Source organism: Oncorhynchus tshawytscha, linkage group LG13 (genome assembly GCF_018296145.1).
Source record: "Oncorhynchus tshawytscha isolate Ot180627B linkage group LG13, Otsh_v2.0, whole genome shotgun sequence".
Taxonomy (NCBI): Eukaryota; Metazoa; Chordata; class Actinopteri; order Salmoniformes; family Salmonidae; genus Oncorhynchus; species Oncorhynchus tshawytscha.
Window position 1 is genome coordinate 80,452,450 of NC_056441.1, and position 19,091 is coordinate 80,471,540.

Below are 19,091 nucleotides of genomic sequence, written 5' to 3' on the forward strand. Positions count from 1 at the left end.
AGGTTAGGATTTAGGAAGGCTGAGCAGATCCTAGGTCTGTGCCTAAGGGCAACTTCTACCCGGGGTGCCATAGCTAGCTACATCCCTCCGGAGTTACTTTGATAAGAACGGCTATTATCACCATTCATCAGACAGGCACATGACTCATCAGTGTGTATCAGTTTTCTGAGGCGGAGTTGGCTGACGGAAACAGAGTGATATTGATATTTAAATATTTATGTGATGTTAAACACTACAATCAGATCAGAGCAGAGCAGCTTTTATTGATCTGAGTGGGTCTCTATAGTCAACACACACGGCAATGAAAAACACCCATATGGAGAGTACAAACCACACACAGTCCGTACATATCCCCACACACACCATCGGTCACCTTCTCAGAAGTTGAGCTCTTTGCCGACAAGCTGCTGCAGTTCAGAGGGGCAGAACGGCAGGAAGTAGACAATCTCATTGATCCGCCCCAGAAACTCGTCTCTCCGGAAATGGGCCTGGGGAGCGAAACAATGAATTCATCAATCAGAGATGCTGTGATTGGGTATAGGACGAGGGGGTGAGGAGTTACCTTCAGTATGGGGCGAATCACAGCACCCTTAAACTGCCTGGAGATGGTGACATCACTCTTCTGAACCTCATCTGGAGAAAAGGAGCAATTCACAACTGTTTAGTGTGTGTGTGTGTGTGTGTGTGTGTGTGTGTGTGTGTGTCTCACCCAGGTTGTCGGCCAGTTTCCTGCGGCTGAGCTCCTGGGCCTCCATGCTGGGCGATGTCGTCACTGGCCACGCTCAAGGTTATGATGAAGATGGTGTCCTTACACTCAATGGTCTTCCCCTTCCCGTCTGTAAGACGGCCCTGAGAGAGAGAGAGAGAGAGAGAGAGAGAGAGAGAGAGAGAGAGAGAGAAAGTGAGAGAGGTGAAAAGGAGGAGATTGAGAACGAATTATGAACAGGTAAAACTGAGGTAGATGGGGATATTGATATGAAGATGATGTCAGATAACTACTTCCTCTGATACAATTTTTTTTGTTTTGGGGCATTTTGGGAACAGTGAGAGGTTTCTTCCTTCAGATGCTGCATGTGTCCGTGTTTCTGTGAGAAGCTGGACACATCTCCTTGAATTGAATTGTGGGAGATGAGAGGTAGGCTCAGTCAATACAGGGTTAAACGGTTTATGACAGCGACTGGGAAGCTGACCCAAACGATGACAGTAGAAAATCCAGACAAGCCCTCACCTACAGTAGATAGATAATGTATCCCAGCCAAATGACCTTCCTGGTTGTGGGAATATGAAGTCTCTTCCTGGTTGTGGGAATATGAAGTCTCTTCCTGGTTGTGGGAATATGAAGTCTCTTCCTGGTTGTGGGAATATGAAGTCTCTTCCTGGTTGTGGGAATATGAAGTCTCTTCCTGGTTGTGGGAATATGAAGTCTCTTCCTGATTTTGGGAATATGAAGTCTCTTCCTGGTTGTGGGAATATGAAGTCTCTTCCTGGTTGTGGGAATATGAAGTATCTTCCTGGTTTTTGGAAAATGGTGTTGATGATATCATACCTCGTGCTTCTCCTGGAATTCGGACATGTCCATACAGATGAATCCCTGAGAACAGAAGGTTTGTGGTTACTGAGCAGTACAAACACACACAAAATATGATCACTATTGCTGATACCATGTGATTTTAGCTGTGTTGATGAGTGAACGTGTGTGACTGTAACACAGACCTTTTTCAGGTCGTTGTCCATATAACGAGCCACCTGTTTGTCCAGCTCAGTCTTACCTGTGGGAAGAGGAACATCAATGATTTGACGAAAATCCACTTTCAACCAAGCCTCTGAACATTCTTAAGATGATCTCACATGATTCTAAATGGAACCTCTGAACATTCTAAGAAGGATCTCACATGATTCTAAATGGAACCTCTGAACATTCTAAGAAGGATCTCACATGATTCTAAATGGAACCTCTGAACATTCTAAGAAGGATCTCACATGATTCGAAATGGAACCTCTGAACATTCTAAGAAGGATCTCACATGATTCGAAATGGAACCTCTGAACATTCTAAGAAGGATCTCACATGAACATTGTAATGATGATCTGGGTGGAATCTCAGGTAGATCTCTGAGCTGCTGATAGGCTATGAGGGGTTGTCCCTGCTATCTGATTGGTGGATCAATAACCATTTTTCCTATATCAGAAGGCACAGATGAGTCACAGGGGGTTTGGTTGATAATAGTTTTGGCAGAACCTTCAATCATCTTTCTTTCTCTCTTTCTCTCATCATTTCTCCCGGTATTTCTCTGTCTGTCAGGGATAATGGTTGGCAGTAAAATATTCCTCTTCTAAATGTTCATCTCCATATGGATGCTGTGTGCATTATATTCATATGGATGTTGTGTGCATTATATTCATATGGATGGTGTGAGCGTAATATCTCCAGACAGAGAGATGGGGACTTGCTGTGTTAAATATTCATGTCTCCTGGCCACTGTCGCTGGAGGCAGAGAGAATATGAACACTGTCTCCCTCCATCTATCTCCCAGCCCTGTCATATCTCTCTCACACACACACACACACACACACACACACACACACACACACACACACACACACACACACACACACACACACACACACACACACACACACACACACACACACACACACCTATCCCTCAACCCTGTCATATCTTACCCAAAACAACTGCTGCTGACTCTCTCTCTCTCTGTGCTTGTGTTTTTCCCCCAGTGGGGTGTGTGTGTGAGTTTGTGTGTGTGTGTGTGTGTGTGTGTGTGTGTGTGTGTGTGTGTGCGAGTTTGTGTATGTGTGTGCGAGTTTGTGTGTGTGTGTGTGTGTGTGTGTGTGTGTGTGTGTGTGTGTGTGTGTGTGTGTGTGTGTGTGTGTGTGTGTGTGTGTGTGTGTGTGTGTGTGTGTGTGTGTGTGCGAGTTTGTGTGTGTGTGTGTGTGTTGGAATGAGTGTAGTTCTATAGGGCTGTGGTTGAGTCAGAGTGGTCAGTAGAGGTCAGCTGTGGAGTCATAGCATAGTTGCCAGATCTGTTTGTACACGGCATGACAACCAACGGCAGAGGAATAGGCTAAAACACAAACAGATCTGGCAACAAGGCTATTGTAAATAACATTTTGTACGCTACTTATGATGTAATTATTGGCTACATATGATCCTTGATAACCATTCATGCTTTTGTATATACTGTTGATATATGTAAATTGACCAATGACATCATGCCACAGCTGGTCATGATTACAATCATCTGCGTGTGTCCAATAGAACCCTGATGAAACCTCATATATATATATATATACTAGTGACCGGCAGTATTTGACATGAAACCTACAGTGGGGCAAAAAAAAAATTTAGTCAGCCACCAATTGTGCAAGTTCTCCCACTTAAAAAGATGAGAGAGGGCTGTAATTTTCATCATAGGTACACTTCAACTATGACAGACAAAATGAGAAAAGAAATTCTAGAAAATCACATTGTAGGATTTTTAATGAATTTATTTGCAAATTATGGTGGAAAATAAGTATTTGGTCACCTACAAACAAGCAAGATTTCTGGCTCTCACAGACCTGTAACTTCTTCTTTAAGAGGCTTCTCTGTCCTCCACTCGTTACCTGTATTAATGGCACCTGTTTGAACTTGTTATCAGTATAAAAGACACCTGTCCACAACCTCAAACAGTCACACTCCAAACTCCACTATGGCCAAGACCAAAGAGCTGTCAAAGGACACCAGAAACAAAATTGTTGACCTGCACCAGGCTGGGAAGACTGAATCTGCAATAGGTAAGCAGCTTGGTTTGAAGAAATCAACTGTGGGAGCAATTATTAGGAATCGGAAGACATACAAGACCAATGATAATCTCCCTCGATCTGGGGCTCCACACAAGATCTCACCCCGTGGGGTCAAAATGATCACAAGAACGGTGAGCAAAAATCCCAGAACCACACGGGGGGACCTAGTGAATGACCTGCAGAGAGCTGGGACCAAAGTAACAAAGCCTACCATCAGTAACACACTACGCCGCCAGGGACTCAAATCCTGCAGTGCCAGACGTGTCCCCCTGCTTAAGCCAGTACATGTCCAGGCCTGTCTGAAGTTTGCTAGACAGCATTTGGATGATCCAGAAGAAGATTGGGAGAATGCCATATGGTCAGATGAAACCAAAATATAACTTTTTGGTAAAAACTCAACTCGTCGTGTTTGGAGGACAAAGAATGCTGAGTTGCATCCAAAGAACACCATACCTACTGTGAAGCATGGGGGTGGAAACATCATGCTTTGGGGCTGTTTTTCTGCAAAGGGACCAGGACGACTGATCCGTGTAAAGGAAAGAATGAATGGGGCCATGTATCGTGAGATTTTGAGTGAAAACCTCCTTCCATCAGCAAGGGCATTGAAGATGAAACGTGGCTGGGTCTTTCAGCATGACAATGATCCCAAACACACCGCCCGGGCAACGAAGGAGTGGCTTCGTAAGAAGCATTTCAAGGTCCTGGAGTGGCCTAGCCAGTCTCCAGATCTCAACCCCATAGAAAATCTTTGGAGGGAGTTGAAAGTCCGTGTTGCCCAGCAACAGCCCCAAAACATCACTGCTCTAGAGGAGATCTGCATGGAGGAATGGGCCAAAATAACAGCAACAGTGTGTGAAAACCTTGTGAAGACTTACAGAAAACGTTTGACCTCTGTCATTGCCAACAAAGGGTATATAACAAAGTATTGAGATAAACTTTTGTTATTGACCAAATACTTATTTTCCACCATAATTTGCAAATAAATTCATAAAGAATCCTACAATGTCATTTTGTCTGTCATAGTTGAAGTGTACCTATGATAAATGACAGGCCTCTCATCTTTTTAAGTGGGAGAACTTGCACAATTGGTGGCTGACTAAATACTTTTTTGCCCCACTGTATATATCGTATATACTGGTGACATGCAGTGTTTGACATGATACATACAGTTGATGTAGGAAGTTTACATACACCTTAGCCAAATACATTTAAACTCAGTTTTTCACAATTCCAGACATTTAATCCTAGTAAAAATTCCCTGTCTTAGGTCAGTTAGGGTCACCACTTTATTTTAAGAATGTGAAATGTCAAAATAATAGTAGAGAGAAGGATTTATTTCAGCTTTTATTTCTTTCATCACATTCCCAGTGGGTCAGAAGTTTACATACACTCAATTAGTATTTGGTAGCATTGCCTTTCAATTGTTTAACTTGGGTCAAACATTTTCAGTAGCATTCCACAAGCTTCCCACAATAAGCTGGGTGAATTTTGGCCCATTCCTGCTGACAGAGCTGGTGTAACTGAATCAGGTTTGTAGGCCTCCTTGCTCACACACGCTTTTTCAGTTCAACCCACAAATGTTTTATGGGATTGAGGTCAGGGCTTTGTGATGGCCACTCCAATACCTTGACTTTGTTGTCCTTAAGCCATTTTGCCACAACTTTGGAAGTATGCTTGGGGTCATTGTTCATTTGGAAGACCCATATGCAACCAAGCTTTAACTTCCTGACTGATGTCTTGAGTTGTTGCTTCAATATATCCACATAATTTTCCTGCCTCATGATGCCATCTTTGTGAAGTTCACCAGTCTCTCCTGCAGCATCCCCACAACATGATGCTGCCACCCCCCTCCCACTGTATCACAATTCCAGTGGGTCAGAAGTTTACATACACTAAATTGACTGTCCAGAAAATTATGTCATGGCTTTAGAAGCTTCTGATAGGCTAATTGACATCATTTGAGTCAGTTGGAGGTGTACCTGTGGATGTATTTCAAGGCCTACCTTCAAACTCAGTGCCTCTTTGCTTGACATCATGGGAAAATCTAAATAAATCAGCCAAGACCTCAGAAAAAAAATTGCAGACCTCCACAAGCCTGGTTCATCATTGGGAGCAATTCATCTGTACAAACAATAGAACGCAAGTATAAACACCATGGTACTATGCAGCCGTCATGCCGCTCAGGAAGGAGACGCGTTCTGTCTCCTAGAGATGAATGTACTTTGGTGAGAGAAAAAAAAAGTGCAAATCAATCCAAGAACAACAGCAAAGGACCTTGTGAAGATGCTGGAGGAAACAGGTACAAAAGTATCTATATCCACAGTAAAAGTTGTCCTATATCGACATAACCTGAAAGGCCACTCAGCAAGGAAGTGGTCACTGCTCCAAAACTGCCATAAAAAAGCCAGACTAGGGTTTGCAACGGCACATGGGGAAACATATCATTTTTTTTGGAGAAATGTCCTCTGGTCTGATGAAACAATAATAGAACTGTTTGGCCATTATGACCATCGTTATGTTTGGAGGAAAAGAGGGGAGGCTTGCAAGCCGACGAACACCACCCCAATCGTGAAGCATGGGGGAGGCAGCATCATGTTGTGGGGGTGCTTTGCTGCAGGAGAGACTGGTGCACTTCACAAAATAGATGGCATCATGAGGCAGGAAAATTATGTGGATATATTGAAGTAACATCTCAAGACATCAATCAGGAAGTTAAAGCCTGTTCACAAATGGGTCTTCCAAATGGACAATGACCCCAAGCATACTTCCAAAGTTTCTTCAAAATGGCTTAAGGACAGCAAAGTCAAGGTATTGGAATGGCCATCACAAAGCCCTGACCTCAATCCTATAGAATATTTGTCGGCAGAACTGAAAAAGAGTGTGAGAGCAAGGAGGCCTACAAACCTGACTCGGTTACACCAGCTCTGTCAGGAGGAATGGGCCAAAATTCACCCAACATATTGTGGGAAGCTTGTGGAAGGCTACCCAAAATGTTTGACCGAAGTTAAACCATTTAAAGGCAATGCTACTAAATACTAATTGAATATATGTAAACTTCTGACCCACTGGGAATGTGATGAAAGAAATAAAAGCTGATATTAATCATTTTTAAAATAAAGTGGTGATCCATAATGACCTAAGCCAGGAATTTTTGAAAAACTGAGTTGAAATGTATTTGGCTAAGGTGTATGTAAACTTCTGACTTCAACTGTATACACTGGTGACCTGCAGTGTTTGATAGGAACCCCTGATGAAGAGAGCTTGCTGTGGAAACGTTGGTGAATAAATGATTGTATTGGAGCTACTAAAGTGTGGCTTCTCCTGATCTTTTAACCAGGATACTGCTATAGAGAGGCTCCATGACATCACAGCTGAGTGGTACAAATGAGTGGAACGAAGGATGAAGAGAGAGGGATGAAAAGAGGAGTTACCGATTCCAGAGGAGCCTAGGAAGAGGATGACAAGGGGATGTTCTTCATCATTCCATCCATTCTCCTACCTCCTGATCGCTGTAGACAGGGAGAGAGAGAGAGATAGAGAGGGAGAGGGAGAGGAGAGAGAGAGAGAGAGAGAGAGAGAGAGAGAGAGAGAGAGAGAGAGAGAGAGAGAGAAGAGAGAGAGAGAGAGAGAGAGAGAGAGAGAGAGAGAGAGGAGATATAGATGCTAGAGAGAGAAATAGAGGGACAAAGGGAGGGGTTGCAGAGGAAGTATGATAAAGGAGGTAGTGTGAGGGAAGAGAGCAGGATCAGGAGGACTTGGTGGAAAGAGAGAGCAGAGCAGGGAAAGAGGGAGAGCGAGAGAGCAGAACAGAGACCTCTAAAGTTGTATCCATCAATGCCTGGGGAGGGAGGGGGATAATTATTGAAGGCTATCCTCCCCACTCCCTCTCCTCCCCCTCTCTCAGTCAGTAGGGCCATTAGCCAGAGGTAATCATGTTAGCCTCCCCGGCGCGGCCAAAGCTAAATCAGGTTAGCATGGATCTGAGCCTCTCTCTCTCTAACACACACCTCGCCCACGGAGGAGAGCCTTGCCTACCTTACTCCACCATTACCCCAGCAACCAAACACACACTCACACACCGACTCACCCCCTGGGCGGAAGGGAGGAAGGAGGCACGATGGGTGAGGGAGGGGGCAGGAGTGAGTGAGGGAGGAGAAAGAGAAGAGAAATAACAGACAGGAAAGTTGGGTACCAGCTGCCGGAAACCCACCAAGACATTACAATACATGTCTTCATATCTCAGAGGAGGCTGCAGTGTCTTAACAACCACCGAATGAGTTGTGTGTGTGTGTCCACTCTGTGACAGAGAAACCCATCGATCCATCTCCCGCTGTCGTAACAGCACACTCCACCCGTCAAAGTACCAGCAACATGACATGATTCTCACTAGTACACAGATAGAGGGACTGAACGATAGATGAAGAGATGGAAAGAGAGGAAGAGATGGAGAGATGAATGGAGAGATTAAGGAGGTTGAGTTAGCGTTCATGGAGGTATAGTTAGAAGGGGAGATGGGGATTGAGGAAAATAAGAGACAGAAGGGGAGATGGGGGTTGAGGAAAATAAGAGACAGAAGGGGAGATGGGGGTTGAGGAAAATAAGAGACAGAAGGGGAGATGGGGGTTGAGGAAAATAAGAGACAGAAGGGGAGATGGGGGTTGAGGAAAATTAGAGACAGAAGGGGAGATGGGGTTGAGGAAAATAAGAGACAGAAGGGGAGATGGGGGTTGAGGAAAATTAGAGACAGAAGGGGAGATGGGGGTTGAGGAAAATAAGAGACAGAAGGGGAGATGGGGGTTGAGGAAAATAAGAGACAGAAGGGGAGATGGGGGTTGAGGAAAATAAGAGACAGAAGGGGAGATGGGGGTTGAGGAAAATTAGAGACAGAAGGGGAGATGGGGGTTGAGGAAAATAAGAGACAGAAGGGGAGATGGGGGTTGAGGAAAATAAGAGACAGAAGGGGAGATGAGGGTTGAGGAAAATAAGAGACAGAAGGAGAGAAGGAGAGTTGGTAGAGAAATGGAGAGATGGATTGAGAGAGTGAGAGATGAGAGGTGGTAGAGAGATGGAGAGATGGATTGAGAGAGTGAGAGATGAGAGGTGGTAGAGAAATGGAGAGATGGATTGAGAGAGTGAGAGATGAGAGGTGGTAGAGAGATGGAGAGATGGATTGAGAGAGTGAGAGATGAGAGGTGGTAGAGAGATGGAGAGATGGATTGAGAGAGTGAGAGATGAGAGGTGGTAGAGAGATGGAGAGATGGATTGAGAGAGTGAGAGATGAGAGGTGGTAGAGAGATGGAGAGATGGATTGAGAGAGTGAGAGATGAGAGGTGGTAGAGAGATGGAGAGATGGATTGAGAGAATGAGAGATGAGAGGTGGTAGAGAGATGGAGAGATGGATTGAGAGAGTGAGAGATGAGAGATGGAGAGATGGATTGAGAGATGAGAGGTGGTAGAGAGATGGCGAGATGGATTGAGAGAATGAGAGATGAGAAGTGGTAGAGAGATGGATTGAGAGAATGAGAGATGAGAGGTGGTAGAGAGATGGAGAGATGGATTGAGAGAGTGAGAGATGAGAGATGGAGACATGGATTGAGAGATGAGAGGTGGTAGAGAGATGGCGAGATGGATTGAGAGAGTGAGAGATGAGAGGTGGTAGAGAAATGGAGAGATGGATTGAGAGAGTGAGAGATGAGAGGTGGTAGAGAGATGGAGAGATGGATTGAGAGAGTGAGAGATGAGAGATTGAGAGATGAGAGGTGGTAGAGAGATGGCGAGATGGATTGAGAGAATGAGAGATGAGAGGTGGTAGAGAGATGGATTGAGAGAATGAGAGATGAGAGTTGGTAGAGAGATGGTGAGATGGATTGAGAGAATGAGAGATGAGAAGTGGTAGAGCGATGGAGAGATGGATTGAGAGAATTTGAGATGAGAGTTGGTAGAGAGATGGCGAGATGGATTGAGAGAATGAGAGATGGAATTGGTAGAGATGGATTGAGAGAATGAGAGATGAGAGGTGGTAGAGAGATGGATTGAGAGAATGAGAGATGAGAGGTGGTAGAGAGATGGAGAGATGGATTGAGAAAATCAGAGATGAGGTGGTAGAGATGGAGAGATGGATTGAGAGAATGAGAGATGAGAGTTGGTAGAGATGGATTGAGAGAATGAGAGATGAGAGTTGTTAGAGAGATGGCGAGATGGATTGAGAGATGGATTGAGAGAATGAGAGATGAGAGGTGGTAGAGATGGATTGAGAGAATGAGAGATGAGAGGTGGTAGAGAGATAAATTAAGAGAAGGAGAGAGTTGATTGTCATGAAGATGAATACGGACGCCTACAGGCTGTACTTCGGAGAGCCAGTCTGACTTACTACTGTGTGTGTTAAACAGACAATGCCATTGTATCCTCCAGGAGAGAGTGTCTGTGTTAGCTAACTGAGACTGACTCTGGCAGAAAAACACAGTGACATCCCTCAAAGGACATGGTCCAGAACAAGGACAATACGCACCCACAGACGACACAAAGAAGAAGACACACACACACATAGAACACAGGCCTGAGGTACTCAGGTCTGCTAGGGTAGATGACTATAGTGTGATAAGAAGAGGATCATCCTCCACATTCACTTCTAGACTGAGAGCTGAACAAGGATCAATCTACTCCTTCCTGTTTGTGTGTGTGTGTGTGTGTGTGTGTGTGTGTGTGTGTGTGTGTGTGTGTGTGTGTGTGTGTGTGTGTGTGTGTGTGTGTGTGTGTGAGAGAGAGAGAGCGAGAGATACCGAGTAAAGCCCAATAGTTCCTCACCCCTCTCCAAACAGAGATGGGGTTGTAGCCCTCTCCAAACAGAGATGGGATTGTAGTCCTCTCCAAACAGAGATAGGGTTGTAGCCCTCTCCAAACAGAGATATGGTTGTAGTCCTCTCCAAACAGAGATAGTGTTGTAGCCCTCTCCAAACAGAGATAGTGTTGTAGCCCTCTCCAAACAGAGATAGTGTTGTAGCCCTCTCCAAACAGAGATAGGGTTGTAGCCCTCTCCAAACAGAGATAGTGTTGTAGCCCTCTCCAAACAGAGATAGTGTTTTAGCCCTCTCCAAACAGAGATAGTGTTTTAGCCCTCTCCAAACAGAGATAGTGTTGTAGCCCTCTCCAAACAGAGATAGGGTTGTAGCCCTCTCCAAACAGAGATAGTGTTGTAGCCCTCTCCAAACAGAGATAGTGTTGTAGCCCTCTCCAAACAGAGATATGGTTGTAAGTCCTCACCAAATAGAGATAGTGTTTAAACCCTCTCCAAACAGAGATAGTGTTGTAGCCCTCTCCAAACAGAGATAGTGTTGTAGTCCTCCAAACAGAGATAGTGTTTGTAGCCCTCTCCAGAGATAGTGTTGTAGCCCTCTCCAAACAGAGATAGGGTTGTATAGCCCTCTCCAAACAGAGATAATGTTGTAGCCCTCTCCAAACAGATATAGTGTTGTAGCCCTCTCCAAACAGAGATAGTTTTGTAGCCCTCCAACCAGAGATAGTGTTTGTAGCCCTCTCCAAACAGATATAGTGTTGTAGCCCTCTCCAAACAGAGATAGTGTTGTAGCCCTCCAAACAGAGATAGTGTTTGTAGCCCTCTCCAAACAGATATAGTGCTGTAGCCAGAGGCCAGTCATGAGTCATCTAGGGGGAACGTGCCTGGAAACAACAGGGTCAAAGGTCAAAAACCTTTGTCTCTCATCTCCTTCTCTCTCTCTCATCTTCTTCGCTCTCTCTCTGTGTCTCTCATCTGTCTCTCTCAATTCAATTCAAGGGCTTTATTGGCATGGGAAACATGTGTTAACATTGCCAAAGCAAGTGAGGTAGATAATATATAAAGTGAATATATAAAGTGAAATAAACAATAAAAATTAACAGTAAACATTACAAGTTTCAAAACAATAAAGACATTACAAATGTCATATTATATATACAGTGTTTTAACAATGTACAAATAGTAAAGGACACAAAATAAAAAAAATAAGCATAAATATGGGCTGTATTTACAATGGTGTGTGTTCTTCACTGGTTGCCCTTTTCTCGTGGCAACAGGTCACAAATCTTGCTGCTGTGATGGCACACTGTGGAATTTCACCCAGTAGATATGGGAGTTTTTCAAAATTGGATTTGTTTTCAAATTCTTTGTGGATCTGTGTAATCTGAGGGAAATATGTCTCTCTAATATGGTCATACATTGGGCAGGAGGTTAGGAAGTGCAGCTCAGTTTCCACCTAATTTTGTGGGCAGTGAGCACATAGCCTGTCTTCTCTTGAGAGCCATGTCTGCCTACGGCGGCCTTTCTCAATAGCAAGGCTATGCTCACTGAGTCTGTACATAGTCAAAGCTTTCCTTAATTTTGGGTCAGTCACAGTGGTCAGGTATTCTGCCGCTGTGTACTCTCTGTGTAGGGCCAAATAGCATTCTAGATTGCTCTGTTTTTTTGTTGATTCTTTCCAATGTGTCAAGTAATTATCTTTTTGTTTTCTCATGATTTGGTTGGGTCTAATTGTGCTGCTGTCCTGGGGCTCTGTAGGGTGTGTTTGTGTTTGTGAACAGAGCCCCAGGACCAGCTTGCTTAGGGGACTCTTCTCCAGGTTCATCTCTCTGTAGGTGATGGCTTTGTTGTGGAAGGTTTGGGAATCGCTTCCTTTTAGGTGGTTATAGAATTTAACGGCTCTTTTCTGGGTTTTGATAATTAGTGGGTATCGGCCTAATTCTGCTCTGCATGCATTATTTGGTGTTCTACGTTGTACACGGAGGATATTTTTGCAGAATTCTGCGTGCAGAGTCTCAATTTGGTGTTTGTCCCATTTTGTGAAGTCTTGGTTGGTGAGCGGACCCCAGACCTCACAACCATAAAGGGCAATGGGCTCTATGACTGATTCAAGTATTTTTTGCCAAATCCTAATTGGTATGTTGAAATTTATGTTCCTTTTGATGGCATAGAATGCCCTTCTTGCCTTGTCTCTCAGATCGTTCACAGCTTTGTGGAAGTTACCTGTGGCGCTGATGTTTAGGCCAAGGTATGTATAGCTTATTGTGTGCTCTAGGGCAACAGTGTCTAGATGGAATTTGTATTTGTGGTCCTGGTGACTGGACCTTTTTTGGAACACCATTATTTTGGTCTTACTGAGATTTACTGTCAGGGCCCAGGTCTGACAGAATCTGTGCATAAGATCTAGGTGCTGCTGTAGGCCCTCCTTGGTTGGTGACAGAAGCACCAGATCATCAGCAAACAGCAGACATTTGACTTCGGATTCTAGTAGGGTGAGGCCGGGTGCTGCAGACTTTTCTAGTGCCCGCGCCAATTCGTTGATATATATGTTGAAGAGGGTGGGGCTTAAGCTGCATCCCTGTCTCACCCCACGACCATGTGTGAAGAAAGGTGTGTGTTTTTTGCCAATTTTAACCACACACTTGTTGTTTGTGTACATAGATTTTATAATGTTGTATGTTTTACCCCCAACACCACTTTCCATCAGTTTGTATAGCAGACCCTCATGCCAAATTGAGTCAGTCTTTTTTGAAATCAACAAAGCATGAGAAGACTTCTCTCTCTCTGTCTCTCATCTCTCTCATCTCTGTCTCTCTCTCTGTCTCATCTCCTCTCTCTCTGTGTCTCTCATCTCCTTCTCTCTCTCTCTCTCTCTCTCCCTCTCTCCCTCTCTCTCTCTCTCTCTCTCTCTCTCTGTGTTTCTCATCTCCTTCTCTCTCTCTCTGTGTGTCTCTCATCTCTGTCTCTCATCTCCTTCTCCCTCTCTGTCTCTCACCTCCTCTCTCATCTCTGTCTCTCTCTCTCTCTGTGTCTCTCATCTCCTTCTCTCTCTCTCTCTCTCTGTGTCTCATCTCTGTCGCTCTCTCTCTCTCTGTGTCTCTCATCTGTCTCTCTCTCTCATCTCTCTCTTTCTCTCTCTCTCTCTGTCTCTCATCTCTGTCGCTCTCTCTCTCATCTCCTTCTCTCTCTCTCTCTGTGTCTCTCATCTCTGTCTCTCTCTCTCTCTGTCTCTCATCTCCCCCTCTCTCTCTCTCTCTCTCTCTCCCCCTCTCTCTCTATCTCTCTCTCTCTCTCTCTCTGTCTCTCATCTCTCTCTCTCTCTGTGTGTCTCTCATCTCTTTCTCTCTCTTTCTCCCCCCCTCTTCATTTCTGTCACTCTCATATCCCTCCAGGTCATTGGGTGCTTGTAAAAAGCATGAGCTTGAGTTGTCATTGTGTGTGTGTATGTGTGTGTATGTGTGTGTATGTGTGCCCTCACCCACCCCCCTCTCTCTTTGTGTTGTTGCTGAACATCACCATCATCCCTCAGTCTGCTAGCTGATATTTCCCCCCGTGTGTGTGTGTGATACTCTGTGTGTGTGTGATCATGTGTCGGTGTGTGATCGTGTGTGTGATATATTCACTGTATTACTTCACAGGGATCAATAAGCTCTTCCTTTATCGCCGTGGTGATGTGTCTCAGATTGCTTTCAGGACAATTTGCCACGGCAACAACCACCATTCATCACATCAGCCACAGACGGACCTCGACTACTGCACTGCCTGGACTACAGCTCCCAGCATGCAATGTGCTCTGCTTTCTGCCAGACTACACATCCTAGAATTCCCACGGATAATGGTGGTGTTCTAGGTTGTTGTGCTTGTAGTCACACAGCCAGTGGACCCTGCTGCTGTTCCTCGTGACAAGACAAACACATTCACATAGTGGACCAGAACATCACCAGACATTCTAAAGAGAACACATTCACATAGTGGACCAGAACATCACCAGACATTCTAAAGAGAACACATTCACATAGTGGACCAGAACATCACCAGACATTCTGAAGAGAACACATTCACATAGTGGACCAGAACATCACCAGACATTCTAAAGAGAACACATTCACATAGTGGACCAGAACATCACCAGACATTCTAAACAGAACACATTCACATAGTGGACCAGAACATCACCAGACATTCTAAAGAGAACACATTCACATAGTGGACCAGAACATCACCAGACATTCTAAACAGAACACATTCACATAGTGGACCAGAACATCACCAGACATTCGATGGAACAGTAGTGGAGAGGGTAGCAAGTTTTAAGTTCCTCGGCATACACATCACAGACAAACTGAATTGGTCCACTCACACAGACAGCATCGTGAGGAAGGCGCAGCAGCGCCTCTTCAACCTCAGGAGGCTGAAGAAATTCGGCTTGTCACCAAAAGCACTCACAAACTTCTACAGATGCACAATCGAGAGCATCCTGGCGGGCTGTATCACCGCCTGGTACGGCAACTGCTCCGCCCACAACCGTAAGGCTCTCCAGAGGGTAGTGAGGTCTGCACAACGCATCACCGGGGGCAAACTACCTGCCCTCCAGGACACCTACACCACCCGATGTTACAGGAAGGCCATAAAGATCATCAAGGACATCAACCACCCGAGCCACTGCCTGTTCACCCCGCTATCATCCAGAAGGCGAGGTCAGTACAGGTGCATCAAAGCTGGGACCGAGAGACTGAAAAACAGCTTCTATCTCAAGGCCATCAGACTGTTAAACAGCCACCACTAACATTGAGTGGTTGCTGCCAACACACTGACACTGACACTGACTCAACTCCAGCCACTTTAATAATGGGAATTGATGGGAAATGATGTAAATATATCACTAGCCACTTTAAACAATGCTACCTTATATAATGTTACTTACCCTACATTATTCATCTCATATGCATACGTAGATACTGTACTCTATATCATCGACTGCATCCTTATGTAATACATGTATCACTAGGCACTTTAACTATGCCACTTTGTTTACATACTCATCTCATATGTATATACTGTACTCGATACCATCTACTGTATCTTGCCTATGCTGCTCTGTACCATCACTCATTCATATATCCTTATGTACATATTCTTTATCCCCTTACACGGTGTATAAGACAGTAGTTTTGGAATTGTTAGTTAGATTACTTGTTGGTTATTACTGCATTGTCGGAACTAGAAGCACAAGCATTTCGCTACACTCGCATTAACATCTGCTAACCATGTGTATGTGACAAATAAAATTTGATTTGATTTGATTTAAAGAGAACACATTCACATAGTGGACCAGAACATCACCAGACATTCTAAACAGAACACATTCACATAGTGGACCAGAACATCACCAGACATTCTAAACAGAACACATTCACATAGTGGACCAGAACATCACCAGACATTCTAAACAGAACACATTCACATAGTGGACCAGAACATCACCAGACATTCTAAACAGAACACATTCACATAGTGGACCAGAACATCACCAGACATTCTAAACAGAACACATTCACATAGTGGACCAGAACATCACCAGACAGTCTAAACAGAACACATTCACATAGTGGACCAGAACATCACCAGACATTCTAAACAGAACACATTCACATAGTGGACCAGAACATCACCAGACAGTCTAAATAGAACACATTCACATAGTGGACCAGAACATCACCAGACAGTCTAAAGAGAACACATTCACATAGTGGACCAGAACATCACCAGACATTCTAAACAGAACACATTCACATAGTGGACCAGAACATCACCAGACAGTCTAAATAGAACACATTCACATAGTGGACCAGAACATCACCAGACAGTCTAAAGAGAACACATTCACATAGTGGACCAGAACATCACCAGACAGTCTAAACAGAACACATTCACATAGTGGACCAGAACATCACCAGACATTCTAAACAGAACACATTCACATAGTGGACCAGAACATCACCAGACAGTCTAAACAGAACACATTCACATAGTGGACCAGAACATCACCAGACATTCTAAAGAGAACACATTCACATAGTGGACCAGAACATCACCAGACATTCTAAAGAGAACACATTCACATAGTGGACCAGAACATCACCAGACAGTCTAAACAGAACACATTCACATAGTGGACCAGAACATCACCAGACAGTCTAAACAGAACACATTCACATAGTGGACCAGAACATCACCAGACAGTCTAAACAGAACACATTCACATAGTGGACCAGAACATCACCAGACAGTCTAAACAGAACACATTCACATAGTGGACCAGAACATCACCAGACAGTCTAAACAGAACACATTCACATAGTGGACCAGAACATCACCAGACAGTCTAAACAGAACACATTCACATAGTGCCACATGTCTTTCCACTGTTGTGTTGCAGTAGGGTTGTTATTGCCATTAGACAACTACTGTGCAGCTCTGGAGTGGTACAAGGTACCTAGCAACCGCAGACACAGAAGCATCACTAAACACAATCTCTATCTGTGGCCCAGCGATCGATACAAAGCATCCATGGAGCCACAATTTAATATCAGCTATTTACTGGCCTCTACCTTGTTGTACTCGAAGTCATCTCTCCTCCTTCTCTCTCTCCATCTCTCCTCCTCCTCTCTCTCCATCTCTCCTCCTCCTCTCTCTCCATCTCTCCTCTTCTCTCTCCATATCTCCTCCTCTCTCTCCATCTCTCCTCCTCTCCCTCTCCACCTCTCCTCCTCCTCTCTCTCCATATCTCCTCCTCTCTCTCTCCATCTCTCCTCCTCTCTCTCTCCATCTCTCCTCTCCCTCTCCATCTCTCCTCTTCTCTCTCCATATCTCCTCCTCTCTCTCTCCATCTCTCCTCCTCTCCCTCTCCACCTCTCCTCCTCCTCTCTCTCCATATCTCCTCCTCCTCTCTCTCCATATCTCCTCCTCCTCTCTCTCCATATCTCCTCCTCTCTCTCTCCATCTCTCCTCCTCTCCCTCTCCACCTCTCCTCCTCCTCTCTCTCCACATCTCCTCCCTCTCTCTCTCCATCTCTCCTTATCTCCCTCTCCATCTCTCCTCCTCTCTCTCCCCATCTCTCCATGTCTCCCTCTCTCTCTCCATATCTCCTCCTTCTCTCTCTCTCTCTCTCTCTCTCTCTCTCTCATTTCTCCTCCTCTTCTCTCTCCATCTCTCCTCCCCTCTCTCCATCTCTCCTCCTCCTCCTCTCTCCATCTCCCCTCCTCTCTCTCCATCTCTCCTCCTTATCTCTCTTTCTCCCTCCTCTTTTTCCATCTCTCCATATCTTCTCCTCCTCTCTCTCCATCTCTCCGTCTCTCCTCCTCCTCTCTCTCCATCACTCCTTCTCCATCTCTCTCCATTTCTCCTCCTTATCTCTATCTCTCTCTCCCTCCTCTCTTTTTCCATCTCTCCATATCTCCTCCTCCTCTCTCTCCTCCCTCCAGCTCTCCTCCCCTCTCTCCATCTCTTCTCTTCTCTCTCTCCATCTCTCATCCTCTTCTCCTCCTCATCCACTCTCTCAACATCGCTTCTCCATCTCTCCTCCATCTCTCCTCCATCCCTCCTCCACCTCTCTCTCCATCTCTCCTCCTTCTCTCTCTCTCCTCCTCCTCTTCTCTCTCATATCTCATCCTATCTCGCTCCATATCTCTTCATCTCTCTCATCTCTCCTCTTCTCTCTCTCCATCTCTCCTCCTCCTCTCACTCCATCTCTACTCCTCTCTTTCCATCTCTCCCTCGCTCCTCCTCCATCTCTCCTCCTCCTCTCCCTCTCGATCTACTCTCTATCTCCCCATCGCTCCTCTCTCCCCATCTCCCCTCCCCTCTCTCTCCTCCTCCTCTCACTCCCTCTCTGATCCTCCTCTCACTCCATCTCTCCTTCTCTCTTTACATCTCTCCATCTCTCCTCCTCCTCTCTCTCATCTATCCTCATCCATCGCTCCTCCTCTCTCCACCTCTCCTCCTCTCTCATCTCTCCTCCTCTCTCATCTCTCCTCCTCTCTCCATCTCTCCTCCTCTCTGTCCATCTCTCCTCCTCCTCTCTCTCTCCATCTCTCATCCTCTCTCCAGCTCTCCATCTCTCCTCTCTCTCTCCCTTCACCCATCTCTCCATCTCTCCACCTCTCTCTATCCATCTCTCTCAATCTCTCTCTCCCTCCTCTCTCTTTCCATCTCTCATCTCTCCTCCTCCTCTCTCTCAATCTCTCCATCGCTCCTCCTCTCTCTCAATCTCTCCTCCTCGCTCCTCCTCTCTCTCGCCATCTCTCCTCCTCTCCCTCCATCTCTCCTTCTTCTCTCTCTCCATATCTCCTCCTTATCTCTCTCTCTTTCATCTCACTTCCTTATCTCTCTCACCTCTCCTCCTTCCTCCTCCATCTCTTCTCCTTCTCCTCCTTTCTCTCTAAATCTCTCCTCCATCTCTCCTCCATCTCTCCTCCATCTCTCCTCCTCC

The 19,091-nt window shown here is 45.2% G+C and overlaps 1 pseudogene; it reads right to left on the reverse strand.

Annotated features, from left to right (window-relative positions):
* Window positions 1-377: 377 nt before the first annotated feature.
* The window catches only part of LOC121838975, a 73,599-nt pseudogene continuing 54,885 nt past the window's right edge, over window positions 378-19,091 (reverse strand).